This window comes from Carlito syrichta, unplaced genomic scaffold (assembly GCF_000164805.1).
Source record: "Carlito syrichta isolate Samal-C Ts95f unplaced genomic scaffold, Tarsius_syrichta-2.0.1 Scaffold312203, whole genome shotgun sequence".
Classification (NCBI taxonomy): Eukaryota; Metazoa; Chordata; class Mammalia; order Primates; family Tarsiidae; genus Carlito; species Carlito syrichta.
The window spans coordinates 45172-63894 of NW_007256299.1; the positions used below are offsets into that span (position 1 = coordinate 45172).

An 18723-nucleotide genomic window follows, 5' to 3' on the forward strand; every position below is an offset into this window, starting at 1 on the left:
TGATTAGAAAGGTCAATGGATAGACCTAATCTTTATCATTGACTAGTACATCATGAATATTATTTCCAACCATTAAAATTATTTGAAAATATTATTTTTCATCAATGTTATAGTTTATAATAACATAAAAAACAACACTGTACTGTTGTCTTGGATTTTTTGGTTGTTTTTTGTTGTTATTTGTAAATGAGGCTGTAAGCAATATTCTGCTATGTAAATAGTTGACTCCATCTTTGATTGTCTTCATATGATAGATTTCTGGAAGTAAACAGCACAACACAGCCTAAGAAAACATTTCAACTGAAAGAATATCGTTTTATTTTCCTCATATATCAGTGCTACTTGTGAGCAGAAAGAATCAATGCAAAGAAGAAAAAGTAGAATTCTAAAGAACTGAAGTACCATTAACAGCTATTGAATCAAACTGTACTGCATATATTTTCAGTCATCGTTTTTATAGCCTTTAATATAGTTTATTAAACGTTAGATGTTTCCCTTGATTTAAAAAAAATGAGATGCTGGAGTCAGTGCCTGGAACCCTTCCTGGTGATGGGAACATGTTGGTCTAAGAGGTAGAGGACTAACCTGGGATATCAATGACTGAGGCCTTCTCCTCAGTAAGGACAGGGTTGTGAATGAAGCAGGACACCATCTCTACAGAGGCATCCATGAGCACAAGGGTGCTTTTCACGTAGAATAGACCATTTTCTTCTTCCACGTGATACTCAAACACAGTCAGCAACTCCTCTCCCCAGATGTCTTTTCAATACACCTGGGGCTCTGGGAACCAGCCCCATGCAGTGCACACAAGCTAGACTCCACTCTCCCCAGGTCCCTCCATGTAGATATTAGTGGCAGACCCCATCCCTGTAGAGAAAAGCAAACCAAAATCCTAAGGCCTGAAGCCCACCAAAGCAAAAATCATGGGGAATGAGATCCCAGTGACATTATTCAGGAGGTAAGAGTCCAGGGAGCATAAAGAGACCAAAGTCTCTTCCCCATTTAACTTGGAGGCCAGATACACTTTGTTTGTTCCCCAGTCTGGATTTTCAAATTTTATCATCTGACCCATATATCTGTTCAGATCCAGATGGAGGAATAAGACAAGGGGGGCATGGCATCATGTTTCTGTCTCTGGTGTAGCAAACAAAGATGTGGTGTAATTTATTCATGAATTCCTCTATGCTGTGATCTCTGCCTTTTTTATCTTACAATTATCTATATCAGGTACCTTGCCTGAGTTTTTAGATGATATCTGGATTTCAATTTAGACAGAAATCACTTCCCTAGGGCTTATTCTTTCCATTTCTTTTGCTGGTGCTCATGATCTTGAAATGCAATGAGATGAACTGGGGCATGTAAAATAAGATTTCCTGCAGAAGTTCCTTGTAACTAAATATTCTATTCAATGTGTAAAATGTTTTTGAGAAATTTTAGTTTAGAACAATTTATGTCATCATAAAATTCTTTCTCTATTCAACTCTAAACTCACAAACCCAAACCAAGGGGAATATATTTTCCATAGATGAATATTCTGTTTTTACCACTTGCTGGGGGAAAGAGATGCAATACCTTCTCCTGGAGTCTAAGAATATTTGTGGATTATCTACAATAAGCCCACAGTCAACATTGCTAAACAGATAGAAACTGGAAGCATTTACCCTGAAAACCAGAACAAGACAAGGATGCCCACTCTCACTACACTGTTCAACATAGTGTTGGAAGTCCTACCTAGAGCAATCAGACAAGAGAAGGAAATCAAGGGTATCCAAATAGGAAAAGAGGAAGTTAAGCTATCGCTCTTTGTTGACTATATGATCCTATACATTGAAAACCCAAGAGAATCTGTCAAAAGTCTCCTTGCACTGACAAAGGACTTTGGCAAAGTCTCAGGGTACAAAATAAACATGCAAAAGATAGTTGCATTCCTATACACCAACAGCAAACAGGCAGAAAACCAAATAAAAAGCACAATCCCATTCACAATAGCCAACAAAAAATGATATATCTTCTTTATCAGAGAGATGAAAAACCTTAACAATGAAAACTACAAAAAAATTCTCTAAGAAGTCAAAGAAGACACAACCAAATGGGAAAATGTTCCGTGCTTATGAATTGGAAGAATCAACATTGTTAAGATGTCCATCCTTCCCAAGGCAATCTTCAAATTCAACGCAATATCCATTAAATTACCATCATCATTCTTCTCAGATCTGGAAACGACAATACAGAAATTCATATGGAAACATAAAAGACCACAAATAGCCAAAACAATCCTTAGCAAAAAAAACCAGGAAGTATCACACTTCCAAACTTTAAACTTTTATTATAAGGCTACACTTATTAAAACAGCCTGGTATTGGTTCCAGGACAGGCATATAGACCAATAAAACAGGATATAGATCCCAGAAGCTAAACCTCAATTTCTCAACCAACTCATCTTCGACAAAGCCTCCACCAATAAACACTGGGGAGAGGAGAACCTATTCAGAAAACGGTGCTCGGAAAACTGGCTGACCACATGCAGAAGATTGAAACAGAACCCCTACCTATTACCATACACAAAAATAAATTCTAAATGGATTAAAGACCTAAACATTAAACCTCAAAGTATAAAAATTTTAAAAAACACAGGAGGCACCCTTACAGAAATTGGAATGGGCACCCAATTCCTGATCAAAACCACAAATGCCCATGCTATAGCAGATAAGATAGACAGGTGGGACCTCATCAAACTGAAAAGCTTCTGCAAAGCAAAGGAAACCATTAAGAGAGCAGGGAGACAGCCTACAAAATGGGAAAAATTATTTGCCAACTGTATATTTGACAAAGACCTAACATCCAGGATCTACAAGAAGTTCAAACATGCTAAAAGAAAAAAACCAAACCGTCCTATTAAAAAGTGAGCAAAATATATGAATAGACACTTCTCAAAAAAAGACATATGAGCAGCTAACAGATACATTAAAAAATGTTCTGCCTCACTACTTATCAAAGAAATGCAAATTAAAACCACACTAAGAAGCCACCTAACTCCAGCCAGGATAGCCATCGTCAATTACTCAAAAGACAGCAGATGCTGGAGAGGATGTGAGAAAAAGGGAACACTTCTACACTGTTGGTAGAAGTGTAGATTAGTACAGCCTCTGTGGAAGACAGTGTGGCAATTCCTAAAAAATCTAAAAATCAACCTTCCATACATCCCAACAATCCCCCTTCTAGGAATATACCCAGAGGAACCCAAATCATTCTACCAAATAACAAAAAAATACATGTGCACGCATGGTTATTGCAGCACTAGTCACAATAGCAAAAACATGGTACCAACCATGTTACCCACCAAAACTGGACTGGATTTTAAAAAGTGGTACATATACACAATGAACTATTATGCAGCCATAAAGAAGGACAAATATACGGACTTCACAGCAACTTGGATGGATTTAGAGTCTATTATACTTAGTGATCTATCACAGAATCAAAAAATCGAGTACTACATAAGTGGACCCTGAACATTTATCATAATACTTTAAGAAAGGGATTGGAAGTAGTGGGAAACTGCCAGGGGAGGGGAAGCACATTACATCAATAAGGATACATGATCTCAAACCTGGAAAAGTGGAGACCAAATCCAAAATCCAAAGTTTATGTGTAAAATGACCTCTTACCTACCTAATCCCAAGTTGTACCCCACATCTTTAAAATAAGTATTTTTTTAAAAGACTTACTTGTAAATGTTTTTGATAGTGAAATGCATCTGTATATGCTTTCCCTGCCCCCTTAATCTCAGAAATACATTGATTCATTCATCCAATTTGAATCACCTTGAATATATAACAGTAATACTAAGTCATGGATGATAAAAAAAAAAGTTAGAAAGCAGCCTCCTGGGGGAGCAGAGAAGGAACTGGCATCAGCCAGAGATATTAACCTCTCCAGAGAACTATTTCCTTGGTAGCACGTGGAGGAGTTGTTCTGGTCAGGGAATCATACGAAAGCTTACTCTTCATCTAATTTTGTTCCCATAAGACAGATTCACTCTTCCATTGTTCCCTTGTTCCTCATCCTATTCTGCTTAGCTAATACAGCCATTCTGCAGAAAATTGTGGGTATATCAACGCAAGGGTGAGTCCTCAATTCATTGAAAACTAGTATATAAATAATCTCCACAAAACACAACATTCTTAACCTCTTTTTGTCTCATCACTGGTTTTCTAACTGGGGACATTTTACAAAGACACAGAGTTTTTACATCTCAGATTCTGCATAGATATGGTTTTGTAGAGCACAAACAATTCCCTGAGATACAGATGAGAGGCAGTCAGCTGGGCTCACTCATGCCTCAATCAATTTGCTCTTACATACCAAACTTAGGTGGTCCAAATTCATGCCTCAGCAAAACTGATAATGAATGCGTGTCATGGATTTCAAATAATCCTCAAGAATAATCAGAACTGTGCAAGTTAAATAGTTTAACCATGAGCTTGCTTTGAAGACCCCAGAACACTTGCTTTCACAAGAATATGGGTAGAAGACCAAGCATTATGAATTTCCTTGATGATTCAATGGGAATTTTGAATTCACAATAAGTTCACCATAAGCAAACATACTTCTGTCTCTGTGACTCTATGCCTTTTTCCAGATACTCACCTGCTACTTTGAGCAGCAAACTTGTTTCTCCAATATAGTTCCCATCCTGGAAACGGCACCTCTATTGCCCATTGTCAAAGGACTGGATATTGTGTATCTTCAGAATCACATTTCCCTCTGCAATGCCGTCCTGTATCCATCCTACCCGGCCTCTGTACTCCTGCATCTGAATCTCGGTCATTTCTGCTCCATCCCTGTATGCAAACACCGGTGTGCTGGACTCCTTGCGGTACCACAGCACCTCCATGTGCATCGCAGTCCTCTTGGGGAGCAGCTGACAGGTGAGTAGGGCATCTTCCCCAACCCTGGCCAGGATAGGATGAGCAGGACCAATCGCTCTGAAGTCATCTACATAATGAGTGGAAAGAGGAACGAAGAAATGACAGCCATAGTATCACTGTGCGTGCTTTGGAACGTTCAGCCTGTCAATATGGAGGCACCAAGAGGAGAGAGGGATTTATTTTCACTGTTTTAGAGAAATCTACCATGATGATTTGTACATTTGTTGGGTACAGAGACAATTGTGTATACTGAAAATAAATTCAGTTCAAAAACTTGAGTGTGATTGCTGAGTCTGTCATTTACTAGCTATGTGATTTGGGGATGATTCTTACTCTGACTTTGAGATGTGAAGCCTTAATTTCTTCATCTTTAAGATACTAAAACCATTATCTCTGGGTTATTTTTGTCCTCAAAGAAGTGAATGCATAAACTCATTTTTAAATTTGAAACTTCATTATTATTACTGATGAGTATTTTAATCATTTTCCTAAAATTTAGGTAACAAATTTTTTTATCACAATTTTCCAACTTTCAGGATTCATCTTATCCTAGATAAGAAACTGGGATTTTTTCCCCCTTCTTTTTATTTTTCCTGGAAAAAGCAAGAATCCACCTACTGGGGCTATGTACATCGCAGTTCTCAAAAGGACATTTTTTTGGTGGATTAAGTGATTCATCTAGAGAGTCTGAGACTTCCAATTAAGTTCTAAGACATTTCTGACTTCCTCTTTATTAACTGCAAATTGGAGAGATATTGAACAGTTGTGTATATTATTATGTTTAATAATTTTACATGTCTTGCATCATAGATCTTTCTTATCCTAAATGCTGCAAGGCCATTTGCCAATTCTCTGTGAAGATTTCATCCTCCCAATAAAGAACTGCACTCTCTATAATAGCTGTTCAATGTCAATACATGATGCCAAAAGGTTGCTACAGAATTTAAGTGGATGTTGGCCTGTATTCTCCATTGACAGAAGCTAAACACAAAGCTGTACTTGAAGGCATCTCTGATTGACTGTTAAGGTGTAGGGAATGGCAGTATGAGCAAGAGAGGATGGCAGTCTCACGATTCTGTACCGTTTCTGGGGGGCTGAGTCGGCAGCTGGTGCCTTCTGGTGTGCTGCCCAGTGTTTTTGCCCACTTTTCCACACTACATTTTTCGTGGGGCACTACTATCGTCCTCTGATGTCGAATTTTCATAATTCTTTTTCAAGATGCAACAGTTTGACTGACAAAATTCAGCCGGTAAGATTTCCAAGTCAATTTCTTAAAAGTCTCTTTCTAATTTCTAATTTCCAAGTTTTTTGTTGTTGTTGTTGTTGTTGTTGTTGTTTGCTACTTAAGTTATAGTAAGAAGCAGATCCTTTTTTGCCCCCACAGTTCCGTCCTGCATGGAAGCAGGAGAATCAATGAAAAACTTAATGCATTCCAGGCTTCAATTCAAGTGCTTTTCATGTATGGTTTACTGCTAAAGTCTATGCTGGCCTCTGAGATATGGGTACTATTGTTATTCTCTTCATAAAGATGAAGAATTTAAGGCATAACATGCTCAAATAACTTTCCAAAGGGAACTCAGCTCGGAGGGGAGGAGTCTTTTGTGAAACACAGGTGCCTTGGCCCCCGAACACACACTGTTAGATGTTGTCTAGTCCTCTTGAGTTCAGAACTCTGCACCTGCAAGTCTCACTGGGACATTGGTGTATATAGTAAAAGGGAGAAGGGAATCCTACCCGCCTGCTTCATGAACAGCAAGACACAGCATAAGGAGATGACTGAGCCACCAGCTAGTTTGTATCCCAGAAAATCCACCATCCTCCCTGTAGCAAACACAAGACAAAGTATGACAATGCTTAGATACTTAAGTGAGGCTGTGACACAGCCTACACACTCCGTGGTTTCCACTGGTTGTGCAGACTGAAGGAGGAATCCAATCACAAACAATCAAATGGCCTCAGCTCTATTTCTCTGCAGTTATTGATCACATCAGACCCCGTACCTAATGTGTTTTGTCCTTTAAGCTACAAGTTAGGTCTAAAGGAAGCTTCCTGTTTGAAGTGAAAAGCACTTCTGAGGTAGAGACAGGAATATTTCAAAAATTTTAAAAAAAAAACACTTCTTAAGTTTATTCATTGTGAACCTGCAGAAACTACAAAAGGATTCAAGTATTTTTTTCTCATCTTCCTCCTGCTCTTCCACCCCCACCCCCGCATAGTTCTCTTTCACTACAGTTTTCTGCACATGGAGAAAAGAGGAGGAAGGGGTTCTGCATCCCCACACTGCAGCCAGAAAGCCAGCATTCAAACAGTCCAGGAGCACAGGGATGCCTTGGAAAGTGAGGGTAGAGTGAGGACAATGGGGCCTCAGAAGAAGATGGTCAGGGACACAATCTTAAATGGCCTTTTAGTATAGTCTGGAAAACATATAGGAATGGATGAAAGAAATAGTCCAACTGGCAGAGATTGGCAAACCCTACAAGCCCACACTACCAGCCTAATAAAAATACTGCACAGCTAAAAAGTTGAAAACTTTTTGCCAGGACAAAGATACAATGTTAGTTTTACTGTTGAAAAATGAAAAGTTCAGAGTAAAAGAAGTCTAAGACGTGTTATATCTGATATGTCAAGTATTTTATTAAAGAAAACTTGCTTCAGAAGCAGAAGAACCAGTTCAGGGGCAATGTTGAGTCAATTACTGCTTCTCCTTTCCAGAAACTAATGTTAGCAAAATTTTTGTGGGTAGAGAGGAAAAAAATCAAATGCCTGAAATAGAATTAAATAATCAAATGATTCAGGATACTAGTATTACTGAAATAGTATTCTATTTGCTTTCTAAAAGAAATTTACTTTTATTTAAGCTATCTCTAAGAAAACTGAGGAGTCCAGTCACAATAACTAGATCTAAAAGATCTCTACAATATTTATATGAAAATGGGACAGACCTTTGCAAGGCAGCACAGAACAATTAGTCCTTTGCCACTTGAAATTTATCAGTCACTTCTTAGACTGAAAGACATGGCTGATACCTCCTTCACTCCTCTCATGAAAAGCAGAAACATTTTTTTCCACCAACTAAGAGAGAAAAAAGAATCCCCACAATGTCTATGCCAAGCATCTTCTCTCAGTTGTGGGAAATAAAAGGAGCCCACACTTGCTACAAACCACTTAAAGAGGTTTGGTTCTTTTAGGTCTTTTATATCAAAGTGGGTAGAGGGAAAGGCTTACAAAGAACTGTTTTAAAAATTGTCAAATCAGTGAGCTTTTGGAAAATGTGAAAATGCATCCTAACTGTTGCTGGTGCTCAGGGATAGATTTGTGAGAGAGTATATAAGGGAGAAGTCTTGCCTTGGGCCAGAGATCTCAATGAGGTAGGAAGCAGGTGTGCCCTTAGAGGATATTTGGCAATGTCTGATAATATTTTTGGTTGTATCAGCTAGGGAGGGGACACAAAATGGGTAGAAACCAAGGATTCTGCTAAATATCCTACAGTGCACACGACAGGTCTCTGCAAAAAAAAAAAGAAAAAAGAAAGAAAGAATCTTCCTGCCCAGAATATCGGTAGTGCCAAGAAAAATCCCTGCCATAAGGTTTGCTGTCAGTGTGCTGAAAATCTTTGGTACATTTTTTTCTATAAACAGATAATTGGAGTTAAATTTCAAACCTCAAATAAAAACATTTTAATTATAAGCATTTGGCATCTCTGTTTTACCATTTGAACGTACAGCAAAAATCTTCTGAAACTGCTGCTCTGCTTAAATATGGTTAACTTTGGTTTTGGCAACATATATGATCTGATATGCAAATATATCACCAACTTCTCAGAAATATATATTTAATTTAATTTTCTGGATAAAGTACAAGTGTTAAAATGCAACAATAAGTGGTAGTTTGTGTCTATGCATTTGTTGAATAGCACTTCTGAATGTCAATGGTTCTCCTTCACTATAATAATTTATTTCAAAGAAAATGACAAATAATTACATATGAATAATTATAATTTTTTCAGCAGAAGATTTCAAATGTAACATCATCAAAATGTGAAGTAGTCACAGTAATTAAGTGATGAGAACAAATTAATCCAATTCATGAATTTTGAAGCTTATACATCTTATACATCTTGAAAACAGCTTAGATATTTACGCACATATATAAACAGCTTGTATATCATATACACCTATATCTTAAAAACAGACCTTTAAAAACATATTTTTATAGAATGAAAGTAAAATAAAATAAGAGACAAGGTGACTTTACTTCTACTTTTGTGACCTTGGACATCTCACTTTGCTTTCTTAACCCTCTGCTTTGGCTCCCCTCTGATGGGGATAATCATTCTAACATTTTTCCAACTGTGTTATCACCATGTGATGGGCAAGAAAATCAAGGCTCAGAGACAAAAGCCTAAAATCATATGTGACAAGTGAATAACATAATTCTGGTTTTCTTATTTCTAATCTAACTCTCCTTCTTCACCCAGCCTTCTTCACAAGAACACGGTGAAGAGCAAATGAACTATGACAGTACTTTGAAAAGTGTTCAGTGTGATATAATTGTGCAGTATAAGTGGGAGGCAGTATAACAAGTAGCAATAGTATGTCCTACTTTCTAATTGCAGACAAGTTCCCCAACCTTCTATGGCCATCCTACACCAGGGACTTTCCAAAACACTCACGTGTCCTCCTCTCTCCTTGGGATTGAAAGCCAGTGCTGCTGGGTCTTCTCACTCGGTCTCAGGTGTATCCTTTGCACCTGAGATCAAAGACAGGTCAGTATTCTGGGGTGCACTAAGCAGACACAAAACTGTGAGACAGCCAGAGAGTGTGGAGTGGCCTTCAGTTCCCCAATGGCTTTGAATTAAAGGCGGATTTAACCTGCTTCACCCCAGCTGAAGACAGAGCCAAATCCCTGAGGACCTCTGAAAATGAGATTCCAATCAGATTAGGAAGTTCACGTACTACTAGCAGGTTTACCTACTACTAATCCTCTCAAAAGTGAAACTCTGAGGACAAGTGGACTTTGACTGGGTTCAGCTGTGAATTCTTAGATCGTGCAGACAAAATTGTGACACTGGCACTTCTCACACTCCCCAGAATGCCAGGAAGCTCATGCAGAGTCTCATCTGACTCGCTTTACTCCTTCAGTCTACACCATCTCCAGTTGGGTCCTCATGCAGACCTGTCATCCCTCCAGCACCTCGTGCAGATGTCCGTGTTTCCCCTTCCCTCCACCTCCTCACACACCAAAGATTCCCCCAACTAGTGCCAAGGTTGCATCACAACACAGTGGTCATAGGGCCGCAGAGTTGTCCCATTCTTCGTGTCCCATTCTTCGTTTGATCAGAAAATAAAGAACAGAGAAAAGAGCTGCCTTCTCCAGAATCAATACACCAGAACAAAGTCCCTTGTGGGCTAGTTTATTGCTCTTTTTGCATTGGTCCTTTATCTACTTTGCTGGATAATAAAGGGTTTAGTTGCTCTCAGATATTTGCCAAATAAATGTAATAAGTTTCTCAATATTAATTTGAGGCACAAATGGCAAAATGATAGAGATTATGGACACTTCTGTGTGCTTTTCTTTCAGCTGGATTTTTCTTTGCATTCCCCCTAAATCTGTTTTCCTTGAACTAGAGGGGTCTGTAGATATTGTCTCAGGGTTTCAAGAAGTGGTGGGGCCTAGACGGCTCAAATAGAGTAATGGAAGTTTGCTGCCTAAAATGCTGGCGTGGAATGTTCCAGGAAGAGGAGAGTGGTGTTACAGAGATAACAGTCATGATCACCAGGGTGGGAAGGACATGCACTACCTCCCACCTCAGGATTAATTTTTAAATTAATTTTGTGAAAGCCACTGAGTTTATCTGGAAATTACCAGATTAACTCCTGTGCTATAATACGGAATAGTCTTTGGCATAAAAATTAGAATCAGTAATAGGAAAATAGAGAAATTTATTTTTCGCCAGAATGGTGTGAAAATACACTATCTATTGTATACATTCTGTATAATGATACAGTGTTGGAATTCTCCCAGTAGACTTGGTATCCGTCTTTGGATTTTTGCTCATTTGTTCACATTACCACCACTGACTGCTTAAAGAAGCTCTGTTGACACTCTTGTGCATTTTTTTCTCACAAATTATTTGCATGCTTTTTCTCAGAGGTGCACCCGTGTTGAGATAAGAATTGTGTCCTAAATTATGCTACTTATTTAAGGGAGGTTATTTTGTGTAAGAATATTTCGGTATATGAGAGAGAAAAAGAGTCACAATCTCTTTGCCATTCCTGTTAAAGTCCACATCTGGGAGAAGCAGGAAAACAAAACAAATGCTCACAGCACAGAGGAGAAGGGAAACTCACAAGCATTTCACAGAACAAGAAAAGGAAAAGGAAGAGGAGTCATAAGCAAAATTGGTCACCAGAGGGCAGCAGAGACATGCTCATCGTCTTGATCTTCAGGGGAACTTCTTTAAGACATGATTGATTTATAGATGTTTCCTTCTTCAAATGCAGCTGTCTTTTGGAGCTGACATTCATGACTTTCTCAGCCTGCACATGATAAAAGAACCCCTGAGCTTCAGATGGCTCAGACTTTTTCATTCTAGATTTGCTATACATTTGGAAAAGCTTTACTTTGGATACATCTGTTCATTTCTGGGGTCTCCATTTTATTATTTTTATCATAGGATATGTACACTGCTCACAGTAAAGTATTGTAATAAGAATAGGGTAAGTAAATAATTATGATACCAAAACCCTATTTAGATATAAGGTGTTGTTATTGGGACTAGAGGGTCTTGGAAAGAAGATAGATAGAAAACTAAAGGAGATAAGAAATAAGAATAAGAAAACAACATAAATTTAAGAGATGTGAGGAGTCCTGCTATGAATATGAAGAAACTCAAGATGGCTGCCAGCTTCTTCTTAGGGACCTGATGGATAGCTTTTTTGAGAGCTGTCAGATCCACTCACCAGAAAGGTAGTTTATTTTGTGAAGTCCTCCAGCAATGGGGCTTATGAAGGCAAAGTCCTTTCAGGGAAAGGAAAGAAAAATCAGCAGGCCTTATCTCCTGGTGGCATAGCAGCTTGTCATTACACAGTCCTCTTTGTTTGTTTGGTTTGTTTTTTGACCTGAGGAGAAGAAATACTAGCAGAAGCCCTGAGAGATCCACTCAGATGTTGAACCATGGGGCTGGCATTCCCAAGGGCACTGAGGGGAGGGTGGTGCTCATGGGTAGACAGAGGGCTTTCCTCACAGTGTGGCCCCAGTTCAGTCAGCACTTTGGGAATGGATCCCATTCCTTACATCTCTCTTCCCTCATTACCCTTGACAATCTTGAACCTCTACAAACAAGAAAGTCTCACTCTTGGCCAGGTATGGTTGCTCACATCTGTAATTACACTTTCGAGGCTGATGCAAGAGATTCATTTGAGCCCAGGAGTTCTAGACTAACCTGGGGAACATAGCAAGACCTCATTTCTATTTTTAAAAATGCATGGCGGTATGCACCTGTAGTCCCAGCCACTGGAAGCCTGAGGTGAAAAGATTGCCTGACCCCAGGAGGTTGAGGCTGTGGTGAGCTGTGATTGCACATCTGCATTCAAGCCTAGTTGCCAGAGTGAGACTCCAACTCAAAAAGAAAAAAGAAAAAGAAAGTCTCATTCTCAGTTGTTGTTTAGAAGAAAGCTAAGGCACTAAGTTATTGTTTGAAAACAATATTTATTGGATTTGTTCATCTTGTATGAACAAATGTATTTTTTTCATCTTGTATTAGCAAATGTATTTTTCTGACATAGGACAGCAGATAGCCAACTTTGGAAAAGGATAATGATTTTCTCACTTTAAGATACTACTCAAACTTATGGGAATCTTGAAAAATAGATGATATCAGTTATCAGTGTAGCAAATACTTGGAAAAAGATTAATAAAAATGATATTTCTTTTTTAATACTTGTTTTTAAAAATATTGAGAAAACACAAATTACCATTTACTGCTTGAAAAAACATTAAGTGAATCATCTATCTAAATATAAAATTATTGTCCTCCTTTGTGGTCTCATATTATCCTAAGTTTTCTTCTACTGTTGAATTCATTACACTGCATTTAAATTATCAATACAATGTAATTTTTCTGAGAGAAGAATCCAGGACTGTTTTTAGTGTCTGGTGTTTGATACATAGTTGATGGTAAATAATCATTTGTGGTTGAAAAAAAAGAGATAATACTCAAGTTTAAAACTTAGGTTCAAGTTGGCCTTTACAGGGTCAGTCAGGGATGGAAACAGATCCTAGAGGGGGTTGTGGGTCCAGAAGGACAGTTAAGGTGACCAAAGAGGGGCAAGTCAACAACCCTGACCTCCAGGAAGGTTATCCCTCACAGAGTGATGTGTCCTAAGGTATAAATACCCTGAGGCTCAGCTCAAGTCCTGTGGGGATACAAGCAAACTATTCTGTGTCCATAACTATACTGGGGGCTTCTCTGTGATATTTCTGGGTCCATAAAGATGGAGGTGAAACAGAGTCAACTGTCAGGAAATAGCTCTGAGTGTTCCTTAGGGTGTTTGCCTTTTCAGACCCTTCCTTATCTAATGTCACCTTGGCCTTAGCAGAGAACATAATGGATACAGAATTTGGCTTCTCTTGGAACCCCTCAGTGCTTAGGGCTGTGACAATGATCTTTCAAATCAAAGGTAAGCACAGCGCTGCCATCTAGTCAAAGCCTGAGGAAGAAAGACGATCAGACACAAAGAGACATCCTATGGACTGAGAACTTACTGAAAGGAGATTGAAGAAGACTGTGATTCCTAAAGTTCATGACACAGAATACAGGAACCATCCAAGGATTCTCATCCAGACCCAGTAAAATCTTCTCAGTAAAATCTTCTCAGATCAGAGATTTGTCAGTAGAATTCGGGGGGGGGGGGGAAGGAAAGAAGTAAAGGAGAGAGAGAGAGAAATGGAAGGAATGGAAGGAAGGAAGGAAGGAAGGAAGGAAGGAAGGAAGGAAGGAAGGAAGGAAGGAGCGAGCAGTAGAACTTCTAAATAGTGATACTTGAAACACCCAAACATTTAGAGATGGGAGACTGAGGCAACTGTTATTAATAGTTCTGACTCACCCATAGTCTAAGCTGAAAAGGCTCTTTGTACTGTCAGATCCATCCTGTCATCGAATACAGAAAGTGTGTGACAAATCAGTTTCTCTAAAAAATTTTTTTTTTACTTTTAAATTTGCTTTTATGATAAAGTTGCAAAAGTATAAAACTATCACAAATTATCATCCATTATCTTTTGAAAATAATAAAATTGCATAATATTGACTCCACGGCAGGTTTAGTCTAGTAAAGTTCCCAGGAAAAAAATATAATCATCGGTGAAACTCACACCAGTGGACTATCAAACTAATGTAGATACTCCCCTGAGGAACCAGGGGACACACAATGGTATTAATACCTTCACAGTCCTCTCAAGACCCCAAAGAATCTGCACTCACAGAGAAATCCAGCAGCCTTGCCTCGCGCTGGAAATAGGAAAACCTTCCAAATGTTGAGAGAAAGAAGAAAGGAAAGCACACCAATCTCCGGAGGGGAGGGGAGGAGAGGGGAGGGGAGAGGAGAGGAGGGGAGCACACCAATCTACTAAGACTCCTGCATTTGCAAGCAACCACGCTGCCTTATTTTGCTTGGTTCTTTTACTTTCCCTTTTGATGCCCTGAGGGCTCCACTCTGAGACGTGCATTCCCGAGCAGGATGTTGCAGTTCTGCATATAACCAGTAGATGGCATGTTCGTCATAGAACCTCCACCAAGATGTCAGGAAAGCGTAGCGACTGCAAAGAGGGAAGGACTGAAGGTTGTGCTCTTAAAGGTCCCAAATCTCAATCTCCAGTCTCTTTCTTTCTTAAATTGTGTTTTCCTACTTTGTTGTAAACTCAGTTCGAAGCCTGCGGATGGGGCAGGAATAGGAAAATTCGTGCTGCTAAATATGCTTCAGTTTCCTAGAGGCCCCAGCAGAATTCTGTACTAAACTACCTCAAGAAGAAGGGGGGAAAAGGGAGGGAAAGAGGAGGAAAGAGAGATAAAAAGGAAAGGAAAGACAGGAGAGACGGCTACTTCACTGTCATACTTTAGTTGTGATCATGTTTCATTATCACACTCTTTAGGAAGCAAAGCAGGAAAAAAATCATAAATCCAGTTCTCAAAGTTATTTGCAGTTTTTAGGGTAGAGAACACTGACACTAAAATTATAATAATTCGGTGACTGTGAAAGAATCAGGAAAGTCTTTGTGAAGGATGTGGTGGAACATAGGGAATCGTTCATACTTCATTTAGGACTGTGCTGGCCGGAAGTTGGAGCTTTCCCTATTAGGGACACAGTGTTTTCAATATCAGGGGAAAATGTACTTGTGAACACATAGAGAACAAAAAGTGATGAACAGATTAGCAAGATGAAAGGAAAACTATGCCTCAAAGGATATCTTAATCATTGAAATTAATACAAGTGGAATATGGAAATAATTGGTGACTAGTTTCATGATCATGTATAAACATTTTACTGTGTCTGGTTATGTTTTATGTAAAATTGGGCATGAGAAATGATTTTTAAGATATTCTTTGATTTTTTAAAATTTACTTAACTTTTTATTTCAAACTGATATTATTTTAAAATTAATTTAAGTGGATTTCACACAATTTCAGATTCCTTTTGGCAAAGAATAAACGTTGTAGCCTAGAAAGCATGGTTACTTACAAATAAAACTCTAAGAAATCAGTTGAAAGTGCCTAGAATGTGAGAATTTAACAATGACAAAATATAAAAACAATTGTCATTTCTAATATGCCAGCAGCAGAATATTGCATAAAAATTAAAAATTAATTTCATTACAATAGCAATAAAAACATAAAACTTAGAGGAAAATTGAACCAAAGGAAGTGACAGCACAAAACACTAATGAAAGAAATTAATTAAATTTCAAATATATGAAGATAATATGTTTTGATTTTGGAATAATTGTTGAAATACCAATGCTCCTCAAAACAATCTTGATCAAGCCGGGCTCGGTGGCTTAGCCTGTAATCCCGCGCCTTTGGGAGACTGAGGTGAGTGGATTGCCTGAGCCTGCGGGTTCGAGACCCGCCTGGGCAGCGAGACCTCATCTCTACAATAAATCAGAAAATCAGCTGGGCGTGATAGCACGCGCCTGTAATTCCGGCTACTTGGAAGGCTGAGGTGGAAGGATCGCCGGAGCCCAGCAGGTCGAGGCTGCGGTGGCCGGGAGCGGCCACTGCACTCCAGTCTGGGCGACAGAGTGAGACTCCAACTCCAAAAAAAAACCAATCTTGATCAGTATTCCTGCTGGGTTTCTCTGTAGAAATAAACAATTCTAAAACTTATATGAAAAGGTAAAGGTTCTACAAAAGCAAAAACTCTTTTGAAAAAGAACAAAAGAAATAGGTAAAGCTTAGGGTGTAGGCACACTTCAAAGCTACCGGCAGCATGCCAGGACAAGTTATGTAAGTTAGAAAGTCTTCAACCAAAAAAGAGTGCTTAGTTATGTGTATGGATAAGAGATTTTAGAGGATGAAGACACACAGAAAACAAATGCAAGAAGTGTGCCCTGAGCCCTCAGTTGTTTAGAGATTGGGAAGATGAGGGGGACTTGGCACTTGGCCTCGCAGGCTTAGACGTGACTGTCAGTCTCTGACAAGTCAATACAATACATGAATTATGTGGCAGTGATTAGCTGTGTAAAACGGCTTCAAATGTGATGAATAAAATGACATCCTAGAAAAGATCATGGGATTTGACAACATCCAGCTAACTTAAGACAGTGACAAGAAGGATTTGGGTTAAAGGAATGGGCTGTTGCCTGATTTGTGTAGGTTGAAGGAAGAATGAGAGGGACATGGAAATGATAAATGTTGCCAACAATTTTAAGGATTTCCTTCAACTCAGAACTAAACATTTATTAGCAGGGTTGGATTTAGAAACAAGGACATACTGTATGTCTGTCTGCTGATTGGAATCATCAATTACAGAGAGAAAAAAATTCAGTACACTGGGTAAAGATAGTTGCAACATGTTAAACCATTAAGGGATTAATACTCAGAACATATAAGGACTTTTACAAGTCAATTAGTTGAGTATACAAAAATCAATTAGTAAAAAGCTATATCTTTAAAAACAGTGGTAAAGGCAAGAAGTAGCATTCCATAGCAAGAATACATAAATAACACATATGTACATGAAAAGGTTTTCCAGCCTCCTCATTACTGATCAGAGAAATGCAAATAAAGGCCACACTGGAAAAGTATAATGAGTCAATTGGATGTGAAATAATGTTTCTGCCAATATACTGCTAATAGAAATATAAATTGTTAGAATCATTTTGCAAATCAAGTCAACATTACATAGTAACATTGAAAATATATATAAATTATAATACTAGCTGGGCTCTGTGGCTCAGCCTGTAATCCCGCACCTTTGGGAGCCTGAGGTGAATGGATTGCCTGAGCCCACGGGTTCGAGACCTGCCTGGGCAGCGAGACCTCATCTCTACAATAAATCAAAAAATCAGCCGCGCGTGGTAGCGCATGCCTGTAATTCTGGCTACTTGGAAGGCTGAGGCAGAAGGATCGCTGGAGCCCAGCAGGTCGAGGTTGCGGTGGCCGGAAGCGACTACTGCACTTCAGTTTGGGCGACAGAGTGAGACTCCAACTCAAAAAAAAAATTATAATACTATATTCCAGTCTTGAATATACACCTAAAGAAACTATTGCATGTTTATAAAAGTGTTGTTTATGATATCGAAACATCAAAAACAACATAAGTATCCAGTAGCAATTGAATGGATAAATAACTTCATAGATTTTCACATCATTATAGGTAAATAAATTAACTATTTTAGGGCTGTTGAAATAGCCTTCACTTAGACTTCCTAATTAGTGCATATTTGTGGACTAGCTCTCCTCTTGGTGTGCTGGTGTACCACCACTATGAGTTTCATCTAACAACGAGTTATTTCTTGGCAAGTTTTTAGAATTTCTTTCCTGGGTTTTACACGATAGAAAGCATGCTTTTGTAGGGTATTGGTAATAAAAGACGGAGAAGGCAGTGCCAAAAATGCAGAGACCATAGTTATGATATAGAAGTCAAGTAAAGGCAGAGCATGGTGATTCACGGCTATAATCTCAGCAATTTGGGAGACTGAAACTGGAGGATTACTTGAGTCCAGGAGCTTGAGACCAGGCTATGCAACATAGTGAGGCCTCATCTCTACAAATAAAAATTTTAAAACTTTAAATTTGCCAGGCAAGTGTAGTGCTGTGTGCCTATAGTCCCAGCTACTCGGGAGGCTGAAGAGGGAGGAGCACTTGAGAACAGGAGTTCAAGGCTAGAGTGAGCCATGATCATGTCACTGCACTCCAGCCCAAGCAAGAGAATGAGACTTTGTCTCAAAAAAAATCAAGATCAGTTTGGTCGGTTTGTTTTGAATGATTATAATTGTGTTAGCACTGAGGCTGCTACAAAGGCCAATAGAGACCCATTCCTACAGTAACCAGTCACTTTCTGACTTTTTGCACTGACCATATGTAAACAGCACAACAAGCCATCTTAGAGAGGTGACCACCCTTAGAGGAACTCAACAGTCCCACAGCCATCAATCTTTGCCCAAATAAGAGCAACATACTTGACATTAATTCCCTGTCAGTGATGAATGGTGTGTACTTGATATCAGAAGGCATAAAGCAGGAAGCAAAACACCAAGTTGAAGTATGCCCACGTGTAGAGACTATTATCTATGA

General features: G+C 38.9%; 1 pseudogene; it reads right to left on the minus strand.

Moving 5' to 3' along the window:
- LOC103272283 overlaps positions 1-9684 on the minus strand; it is a 39506-nt pseudogene extending 29822 nt beyond the window's left edge.
- Positions 9685-18723: the final 9039 nt, after the last annotated feature.